Raw genomic sequence first — 11,768 nt, 5'->3', positions numbered from 1 at the left:
GAGGTCTGCACGTACTGCACCCGTTCCGCCAATCTCCTTCCCTCGGGGCAGTGGCACATCAGTCCTGCTGGTCTGTGGGAGAGCAGACTGAAGGAAGCCCCGATTTACTCTGTCCACCACCTTCTCTAAGGTGGAACAGACGTTGGAGCCCAGAGTCTGCATTACAGTCGTATGAGCCTCTAGAAAGGCAACAACGGCTGGTAACAGTGACTCCTGCTGTTCTGGCCCAGATGCAGTGTCCATGGAGGTGCCCCCACGCTCCATGGTAGATTGCAGAGTTGATAAACCCTGTGAAAGTATCCCACAGGTGGTGGACAGAAGTGGACTCCTCCATCATCCCTCCTATAATGGACAGAGTGCCTGGTAGGACTGTCATTACCTCATGCATTTGTTCTTGTGCCTCCAGTATTCTCCTTTTCATTGCTGGCCCCCAGTGTCCTCCATCTCTGACCTGATGAGCAGAGCTTGGAGAGGATGGTGCCCTCTGGTGCGTATTCTCCTCGACTGTCCCTCCCACCGTTATCTGCTCCTGTTCACTTGTGTTGTGAGACTCACCAGGTGCCGGCCCATCTATCTCACTAACACACCCACTCGGTGTGCCAGTGTCTACGCTGGTGCCTGCAACGCATGAAGCGTGAGATGGCGCCTCCTCAGGAGGGATGAGGTCCTCCAAGGAATCTTCTTCCTCCTCTGTGGGAATGGGCTCGTGTTCTTCATGTGAGGGCCCTGGAGGAAATAAGAAAGGGTGAAGATTTAATAATGGTCCTTAGAAGATGTTAATGTGCACGTCAATCACTTGACCATACTGGTTGATGTGTTGAAGTCACTGAGGGTGTCGTTGGTTTGTGGAAGGTTAAATCAGTCGCCCTGCTCCTCTGACCCACCAACCTCGCCATCACCAATGCTCAGGGTGCTGGAGGTGCCGCTTATCTCCGGTAACTCCTCCTTCACCACGAGTGAGTCACTTCCTCGGACTATGGAGGTTCTGACAGAGGTCCATAAAATAATTAAATGACTGGATAGTGTCCCTATTGATAGATTATTCCAGTTCAACAGATTGGGGAGGACCAGGGGACACGAGTTTAAACTATGGTCCATGTGATCTCCCGGACTGGTTCGATCGCCTGAGGGGCTCAGAAAGGACTTTTTTTTCCCTGACTGTCCCTGGGTTTTTTCTCTGATTTTTGCCTCTCCCAGGAGATTATGTGGCTGTGGGGGTGGGTGGGAGGTGGGGGGGAAGGGAGGAAGAGTCTGGTCATGATGGTCCCGCCATCATGGTGTGGGGCAGTAATGACAATCGTAAAGTGTCAGGAGTGGCTTGTTCCCTATATTACAATTCGGCATCAATTCCAAATCTCTTTCCTTGTTCTCACTGTAAAAGGCAGTTTCTATTCGCAGGCCCTCACCTCTCAGGAACCCTGTTGTGTAGTAGAGTGAATGGGATGTACCATGTGTCAGGGCTAACACCAATCCTTTTATAGATGGGTTATACCAGAAATAGCAGAAGGGGAGTTGACGTGGTGAGGCACAGGGAAATCAGGTTCACAGTTGCAGCCCGTTTGATTGGCACGACATCCACCACCCTGAACATGCACTCCCTCCACCACCAGCGCACCATGGCTGCATTGTGTACCATCTACAAGATGCACTGCAGCAACTCGCCAAGGCTTCTTCGACAGCACCTCCCAAACTCGTGACCTCCACCGCCTAGAAGGACAAGGGCAGCAGGTACATGGGAACAACACCACCTGCACGTTCCTCTCCAAGTCACACACCATCCTGACTTGGAAATATATCGCCGTTCCTTCATCGTTGCTGGGTTAAAATCCTCCCTACCTAATAGCACTGTTGGAGAACCTTCACCACACGGACTGCAGCGGTTCAAGAAGGCAACTCACCTTCTCAAGAGCAATTAGGGATGGGCAATAAATGCCGGCCTCGCCAGCGACCCCCACATCCCATGAATGTATAAAACAACAATTCAATGCTGAATACCGGTTTGAGTGGCACACACCCAGAAGATTCCTGCACTGCCTGCCTCTTCCTACCCTTTCGGATGGCCACCCACTTGCTATCCTGAACTCTCAATCGGAAGGAAAAGATACAAAAGAAAAATTTAACAGAGTTGGAAAATTCACGAATCGCAATTCACGATCAGTCCGTTATTTGGTCCGTCTCCTTGTCTTGGACATTTCGTTGATTCATCCTGGTCCAATTTAGCTTTGTTATATATGGGATCTCCCTTTTGCCTTTTACATGAGTCTGTGGTTAAAACAATTGCCACAATTGACAAACATTAATTTATTTGCCTTCACGTCGTTGCCAAAAATATGGAAAATTTAAAGTTTTCGTGCATCGTTCTGCCAGATAAATATCGGCCCGCCTTGCACCAATTGTCACCAAGCTTGATACTTGTGGGTGGTCTGGGATGTGGAATTTCTGTCCTATCCCTAACAGAGTGCACATTTCTTTCATGACCTGACCCACAAATCATGCTCCAGTATCACGATCGATCACCTCAATTCCCCACCTCGAAGAACTTGTTCCACAAGAACGTTCCCAGTAGTGAGCATGGTGGGATCGCTTCGAGCTGAGACTTCAAACAACTAATACAGCATGTCTTACATTCAGCAATTCGACACTACAAATAGAAGGAAGGGGTTAATTACTTCTTCACTGTGAAAAACCCTTGTGGGTATGGGGGAGTCAGTAAGCACAATAGCAGTTTCAGACATGCTGCTAAGTCAATTAAAGAAAAGTGCTTTGAAAAAGTTTAAACTCTAAAAGCATAGAAACATAGAAAAAAGGAGGAGTAGGCCATTCGGCTCTTCGAGCCTGCTCCGCCATTCAACACGATCATGGCTGATCCTCTATCTCAAAACCATATTCCCGCTCTCTCCCCATACCCCTTGATGCCTTTTCTGTCTAGAAATCTATCCAGCTCCATCTTAAATATATTCAGTGACTTGGCCTCCACAACCTTCTGTGGTCGAGAATTCTAGAGGTTCACCACCCGCTAAGTGAAGAAATTTCTCCTCATCTCAGTCCAAAATGTCCTACCCCGTATCCTGAGACTGTGACCCCTCGTTCTGGACCTCCCACCCACGGGAAACATCCTCCCTGCATCCAGTCAGTCTAACCCTGTCAGAATTTTATATGTTTCAATGAGATCCCCTCTCATTCTTCTAAACTCTAGTGAATACAGGCCGAGTCGACCCAATCTCTCCTCATACGACAGTCCAGCCATCCCAGGAATCAGGCTGGTGAACCTTCGCTGCACTCCCTCGATGGCAAGTATATCCTTTCTTCGGTAAAGAGACCAAAACTGCTCACAATACTCCAGGTGTGGTCTCACCAAGGCCCTGTATAACTGCAGTAAGACATCCTTGCTCCTGTACTCAAATCCTCTTGCAATGAAGGCCAACATACCATTTCCCTTCCTAACTGCTTGCTGCACCTGCATGTTTGCTTTCAGTGACTCGTGTACAAGGACACCCAGATCCCTTTGTACATCAACATTTCCCAATCTATCACCATTTAAATAATTACTCTGCCTTGTTTTTCCTTCTGAAGTGGATAACTTCACATTTATCCACATTATACTGCATCTGCCATGTATTTGCCCACAGAGTCATAGAGTTATACAGCACGGATAGAGGCCCTTCGGCCCATCGTGTCCGCGCCGGCCATCAGCCCTGTCTACTCTAATCCCATATTCCAGCATTTGGTCCGTAGCCTTGTATGCTATGGCATTTCAAGTGCTCATCCAAATGCTTCTTGAATGTTGTGAGGGTTCCTGCCTCCACAACCCTTTCAGACAGTGAGTTCCAGACTCCAACCACCCTCTGGGTGAAAAAGTTCTTTCTCAAATCCCCTCTAAACCTCCCGCCTTTTACCTTGAATCTATGTCCCCTTGTTATAGAACCCTCAATGAAGGGAAAAAGCTCCTTAGTATCCATCCTATCTGTGCCCCTCATAATTTTGTACACCTCAATCATGTCCCCCCTCAGCCTCCTCTGCTCCAAGGAAAACAAACCCAATCTTCCCAGTCTCTCTTCATAGCTGAAGCGCTCCAGCCCTGGTAACATCCTGGTGAATCTCCTCTGCACCCTCTCCAAAGCGATCACATCCTTCCTGTAGTGTGGCGACCAGAACTGCACACAGTACTCCAGCTGTGGCCTAACCAGTGTTTTATACACTCACTCAACTTGTCCAAATCGCCTTGAAGCCTCTTTGCATCCTCCTCACAACTCACGATCCCACCTAGTTTTGTGTCGTCAGCAAACTTAGAAATATTACATTTGGTTCCCTCATCCAAATCATTGATATGTATTGTAAATAGCTGGGGCCCGACCACTGATCCCTGCGGTACCCCACTAGTCACTGCCTGCCACCCCGAAAAAGACCCATTTATTCCTACTCTCTGTTTCCTGTCTGTTAACCAATTTTCAATCCATGCCAGTATATTACCACCAGTCCCATGTGGATCTAATACTATCCTTAATTTCTTTTGTTAGCCATAGTTGGGCCGCTTTTCCTTTTCTTTTTTTGCGCCAGAAAGGAATGTATAATTGTTGCAATGCATGCATTCGTTCCTTTAATGTTAGCCATTGCCTATCCACTGCCATGCCTTTTAATGAAGCTTCCCAATCTATCATAGCCAACTCACTCCTCAAACCTTCATAGTTTCCTTTGTTTAGATTTAGGACCCTAGTTTTGGATTGGACTACTTCACTTTCGATCTGAATGAAGAATTCGATCATGTTATGGTCACTCTTCCCTAAAGGACCCCGCACAACAACATTATTAATTAACCCCTTCTCATTGTACAATACCCAATCTAGGATAGCCTGTTCCCTGGTTGGCTCCTTCACGTATTGGTCTAAAAAAACCATCTTGTACACACTCGAGGCATTCATCCTCCACAGTATTATTGCTAATTTGGTTTGGCCAGTCTATATGTAGATTAAAGTCACCCATAATTACTGTAGTACCCTTGTTACATACATCTCTAATTTCCTGTTTGATCCCATCCCCTACATTACCAATACTGTTTGGAGGCCTATAGACAACTCCCAACATTGTTTTCTGCCCCTTGGTGCTTCTTAACTCCACCCAGTCTGATTCTACATCTTGATTTTCTGAGCCAATATCCTTTCTCACTATTGCTCTGATTTCATCCTTTACTAACAACGCCACCCCACCTCCTTTCCCTTTTTGCCTTTTTTTTATTCGTTCATGGGATGTGGGCGTCGCTGGCGAGGCCGGCATTTATTGCCCATCCCTAATTGCCCTCGAGAAGGTGATGAGCCGCCTTCTTGAACCGTTGCAGTCCGTGTGGTGAAGGTTCTCCCACAGTGCTGTTAGGAAGGGAGTTCCAGGATTTTGACCCAGCGACGATGAAGGAACGGCAATATATTTCCAAGTCGGGATGGTGTGTGACTTGGAGGGGAACGTGCAGGTGGTGTTGTTCTCATGTGCCTGCTGCTCTTGTCCTTCTAAATATCGAATACCCTTGGAAATTCAGCTCCCAGCCTTGGTCACCCTGCAGCCATGTCTCCGTAATCACAATTATATCGTATCCATTTACATCTATTTGCGCTGTTAACTCATCTACCTTATTATGAATGCTTCGTGCATTCCGATACAGTGCCTTTAGATCTGTCTTTTTAACATTTTTAGACATCTTAACATTTTTTGTACTATGGCCCTATTTGTCTTATTACCATTTTTTTCTTACCCGGACCCTATTTGTTAGTGCACTCTTTTGTTTGTACGCTCTGTCCCTTCCTGACACAATCTGTTTATCCTTACCCCAATCACTTTCCTGCACTGCTTCTTTGTCTTTTCTCTTTAGCAGTCTAGATTTCTCTCCACTGGGACCCTCTCCTCCCTTATTCAATGTAAAGCCCTATCTGCCTCCCTAGTAATTCGATTCGCCAGAACTCTGGTCCCAGCATGCTTCAGGTGTAGTTCGTCCCAACGGAACAGCTCTCTCTTTCTCCAATACTGGTGTCAGTGCCCCACAAATCGAAACCCACTTCTCCCACACCAATCTTTGAGCCACGCATTCATCTCTCTGATCTTATTTACCCAATGCCAATTTGCTCTTGGCTCAGGTAATAAGCCAGAAATTATTACCTTTGTGGCCCTGCTTTTTAATTTAGTCCCTAGCTGCTCAAACTCTCTCAGCAGAACCTTTTTCTTAGTCCTACCTATGTCGTTGGTACCTACGTGGACCACGATAACTGGATCCTCCCCCTCCCACTCCAAGTTCTTCTCCAGCCTGGAGGAGATGTCCTTAACCATGCTCCTGGCTGCAGAGAACAGTGTCTATCCCCCTCACTATACTGTCTACAACCACCTTCCTTTTTACACCCCCCACTTGAATATCTTCCTGCACCATGGTGCCTTGGTCAGTTTGCTCGTCCTCCCCGCAGTCCCTGCACTTGTCCACGAGGGTTGCAAGAACCTCAAATCTATTGGACAAGTACAGGGACTGAGGCTTCTGCAATAAAACCTCCTGGATCCCTGTACCTGCCTCACTCGCAGTCACACCCTCCTGTCCCTGACCACATGTCAATTCTAAATTATTTAATCTGAGGGGTGTGGCTGCCTCCTGGAGCAAAGGGTCCAGGCAGCTTTCTCCCTCCCTGATGTTTCGCAATGTCCGCAACTCGGACTCCAGCTCCTCAACTCGGAACCAAAGTTCCTCGAGCCGCAGACACTTACTGCAGATGTCGTCGCCCTGGACAAAAATGTCCACAAGCTCCCACATATTGCAGCAGCAACACGTCTCCTGTTCTCCCGTTATTTTATTGATTTAATTCAGTAATTTAGTGTTAATCAAATTATTTACCTCGTTTAATTTATTAGATTAATTACATTAAGTTTAGTTTTTAAAATTTAGTTATATGCTATAAGTTAACATAAAACTTAGCCCACAGTCACTAACAATCACTTACCTGTCCCACCTGTGACGTCACACTGCAGTTTTCTCAGGTCTGCTGCTGCTTTTATCCCCGTTCTCGGTCTTCTGCTGCGCAGGTCCGCCGTCGCTCTGTGGAAAAAGTTAGGAAAAGCAAGGCAAAGCAGCACCTCCTTCCGCACTTCACCGAACTCCCACACTTACCAAACTCTCAAGTTGCTCACTCTGCCCGCTGCACTCAGTCTTTGTAATTGTAACTTTGTAATTCTCCAAAGCTGCTTTTTACCTATTTAAAAAAAATCTTTGTGCATGTTAACAGTGGTATAATGTAAATTTCAGTCAAAATAAATCCATACCACACGACTTTAATTTAAAATGTATAAAGCCAAACACTTTCATGAAAGGATATATTGATCAGGAAAGGCTGAACAGGCTGGAGGTCTTTTCTCTAGAAAAGAGAAGGTTGAGGGGTGACCTCTTAGAGGTCTTTAAGGTAATGAAAGGGTTCGATCGGGTTGATGTGGAGAAAATGTTTCCACTTGTGGGGGAGTTCAAAATTAGAGGTCATAAATATAAGATAGTCACCAATAAATCCAATCGGGAATCAGAAGAAACTTCTTTACCCAAAGGGTGGTAAGAATGTGGAACACATTACCACAAGGAGTAGTTGAGATGAATAGTATAGATGTATTTAAGGGAAAGCGAGATAAGCACACGAGGGAGAAAGGAATAGAAGGGTATGCTGATAGGATCAGATGAAGTAGGGAAGGAGGAGGCTCGTGTGGAGCATAAACACCGGCATCGACCAGTTGGGCTCCGCGGAGGATGGTGGTGGATGGGGACGAGTTGGACCATTGATGGGTATGAAGTTGATGGCTGGAGACAATCCAGGTGAACAATGGAGGTGTAGATGGTCTGTGTGTCCATGGTTGCTTGTTTTCCATCTCAATACCAGTCAGCCAGAATACATGTGTTCAAAAATGGGTCTCTGGAAATCATCTTTCGTTTCAGTTGGTAAGTTGGCCTGAAATGTGGATCGTGACCCAGCGACGATGAAGGAACGTTGATATATGTTTTGAAGGGGAACTTGGAGGTGACGTTGTTCCCATGGATCGGCTGCTCTTGTCCTTCTCGGTGGTGGAGGGCACGGGTTTGAGATGTGCTGCCGAAGAAGTCTTCGCGACTTGCTGCATTGCATCCTGTAGAGAGTACACACTGCAGCTACCGTACACCGGTGGTGGAGGGAGTGGATGTTTAAGCTCATGGATGGGATGTCGAACTAGCGAGCTGCTTTGTCCTGGATAGTTTCGAGCTTCTTGAGTATTGTTGGAGATGCACTCATCCAGGCAAGTGGAGAATATTCCATTACACTCCTGAGCTAAGTTGTACATGACAGAGAGGCTTTGGGGAGTCAGGAGGAGAACCACTCAATACAGAATACCCAGCCCCTGACCTGCTCTAGTGTCCACGGTAGTTATGTGGCTGGTCCAGTTGAGTTTCTGGTCAATGGTGACCCACCACTGCGCCACCCCCCACCCCGACCAAGGATGTTGATGGTGGGGGACTCGGCGATGGTACTGCCATTGGAGATGGTCATTGCCTGGCACTTGTGTAGCATGAATGTTACTTGCCCACCTATCAGGTCAAGCCTGGATATTGTCCTGATCTTGCTGCATGCGGGAGTGACTGCTTCATTATCTGAGGAAAAGCGAAAGAATCTGAATGCTCCAATCATCAGAGAACAGCCCCACTTCTGACCTTATGATGGAGGGAAGGTCATTGACAAAGCCGCTGAAGATAGTTGGGACTAAGATGCTGCCCTGAGAAATTCCTGCAGCAATGTCCTGGGGATGAGATGATTGGCCTCCAATGACCACAATCGTTTCCCTTTATACCAGATATGATTCCAGCCACTGGAAAGTATTCCTCTGATCCCCATTGACTTCAGTTTTACTCGGGCTCCTTGGTGCCACACTTGGTCAAATGCTGCCTTGATCTTGGGCAGTCACTCTCAACTCAACTCTGGAACTCAGCTCTTGTGTCCATGTTTGACACCAAGCCACATAAGGAGATATTAGGACAGGTGACCAAAAGTTTGGTCAAAGTTTTAAGAAGCTACTTAAAGGAGGAGTGGGAGGTAGAGAGGCGGAGAGGTTTAGGGAGGGAATTCCAGAGCTTAGGGCCGAGGCAGCTGAAGGCACGGCCGCCAATGTTGGGACGATTAAAATCGGGGATGTACAAGAGGCACGAATTGAAGGAGCGCAGAGATCTCGGAGGGTTGTAGGGCTGGAGGAGCTTACAGAGATAGGGAGGGGGGCGAGGCCATGGAGGGATTTGAAAACAAGGATGAGAATTTTAAATGTTAAAATTGAGGCTTTGCCAGACCTGGAGCCTAGAGGGAACAAAGTCAAGAGGTAACAAAGGCAAATGAGGGTTTCAGCAGGAGATGAGTGCGGCAGGGGCGGAGACGGGCAATGTTACTGGGGTTGAAGTAGGCGGTCTTGGTGATGGAGCGAGTAGGGGGTCGGAAGCTCATCTCGGGGCCAAATGTAACCTGGTAAGATTGCTTTTGTATGTAAACGCTCGCACAAACAGGCTATTCATCCACAATTAGCTGTTGTGCTTCATGCTTAATTGGAACTGTAACTTCTTAGCTTCATAGTAAAAACATATGGCCTTTCAGAGCAGAATAATGTTTATTGTCTTCAATAAAATAATACAATTCCTTTCCTGCTACTTGGCTTGGAATGACACCTATCCATCATAAATATGTCCCAATATGCATCGGACCACTAGGCACCAGACACGACAAAGGCAAACCAAGCCCAGTCGATCCTGCAAAGACCTCCTCACTAACATCTGGGGGCATGTGGCAAAATTGGGAGAGCTGTCCCACAGACTGGTCAAGCAACAGTCTGACATAGCCATACTTACAGAATCATACCTTTCAGCCAACGTCCCAGACTCTCCCATCAGCATCCCTGGGTATGTCCTGTCCCACCGGCAGGACAGACCCACCAGAGGTGGCGGTACAGTGATATACAGTCAGGAGGGAGTGGCCCTGAGAGTCCTCATCATTGATCATTGACTCTGGAACCCATGAAGTCTCATGGCATCTGGTCAAACATGGGCAAAGAAACCTCCTGCTGATTACCACCGACCACCCTCCCTCAGCTGATGAATCAGTCCTCCTCCATGTTGAGCACCACTTGGCGGAAGCACTGAGGGTAGCAAGGGCACAAAATGTACTCTGGGTGGGGGACTTCAATGTCCATCACCAAGAGTGGCTCGGTATCAACCACTACTGGCCGAGCTGGCCGAGTCCTGAAAGACATAGCTGCCAGACTGGGCCTGCGGCAGGTGGTGAGCAAACCAACACGAGGGTAAATCTTACTTGACCTCGTCCTCACCAATCTACCTGTCACAGATGCATCTGTCCATGACAGCATTGGTAGGAGTGACCACCGCACAGTCCTTGTGGAGATAAAGTCCTGTCTTCACACTGAGGACACCGTCCATCGTGTTGTGTGGCACTACCACCGTGCTAAATGGGATAGATTCAGAACAGATCTAGCAGCTCAAAACGGGGCATCCATGAGGCACTGTGGGCCATCAGCAGCAGCAGAATTGTATTCCACCACAATCTGCGACCTCGTGGCCCGGCATATTCCTCACTCTACCATTAACAACAAGCCAGGGGATCAAGCCTGGTTCAATGAGGAGTGTAGAAGAACATGCCAGGAGCAGCACCAGGCATACCTAAAAATAAAGTGCCAACCTGGTGAAGCTACAACACAGGATGACATGCATGCCAAACCGCAGAAGCAACATGCTACCGACAGATTTAAGTGATCCCACAACCAATGGATCAGATCAAAGCTCTGCATTCCTGCCACATCCAGTCGTGAATGGTGGTGGACAATTAAACAACTGACGGGAGAAGAAGGCTCCATGAACATCCCAATCCTCAATGATGGCAGAGCACAGCACGTGAGTACAAAAGACAAGGCTGAAGCGTTTGCAACCATCTTCAGCCAGAAGTGCCAAGTGGATGATCCATCTCAGCCTCTGCTCCTACTCACTGATGCTCAGTTTGGGTTCTGCCAGGACCACTCGGCTCCAGACCTCATTACAGTCTTGGTCCAAACATGGACAAAAGATCTGAATTCCAGAGGTGAGGTGAGAGTGACTGCCCTTGACATCAAGGCAGCATTTGACCGAGTGTGGCACCGAGGAGCCCCAGTAAAACTGAAGTCAATGGAAATCAGGGGGAAAACTCTCCAGTGGCTGGAGTCATACCTAGCACAAAGGAAGATGGTAGTGCTTGTTGGAGGCCAATCATCTCAGCCCCAGGATATTGCTGCAGGAGTTCCTCAGGGCAGTGTCCCGGGCCCAACCATTTTCAGCTGCTTCATCAATGACATTCCCCCCATCAGAAATGGGGATGTTCGCTGATGATTGCACAGTGTTCAGTTCCATTCACAACCCCTCAGTTAATGAAGCAGTCCGTGTTAACATAAATCCCTGAGAAATCAATGGATGAAGCAATAAGACTTCAATTTCCTGATACACATCACTAATTATGGGAATTATTGGTGAATTTTTTTTACTGATGGGACTGTATCAAGCCTCTCCTTTAATGGACAAACAGGAATGTAGCTTTCAATAAGATTAAAGATCATTTTTGGGGCTGGAGGTAAGTTTGAATATAATTTCTTAAAGCAGATTTTTTCCCCTTCAGTAATACACGACTCAAATGTTTCCACAAGACAAAGAATCAAACCTGATCATCAAACACGCACGGACAAAATGTCTTTGTGTCTCTTAGTGACAAAAGTAA

This window comes from Heptranchias perlo, chromosome 5, assembly GCF_035084215.1.
Source record: "Heptranchias perlo isolate sHepPer1 chromosome 5, sHepPer1.hap1, whole genome shotgun sequence".
NCBI lineage: Eukaryota > Metazoa > Chordata > Chondrichthyes > Hexanchiformes > Hexanchidae > Heptranchias > Heptranchias perlo.
The sequence above is the reverse complement of the archived record's forward strand: the minus strand, read 5'-3'. Positions refer to the sequence as shown.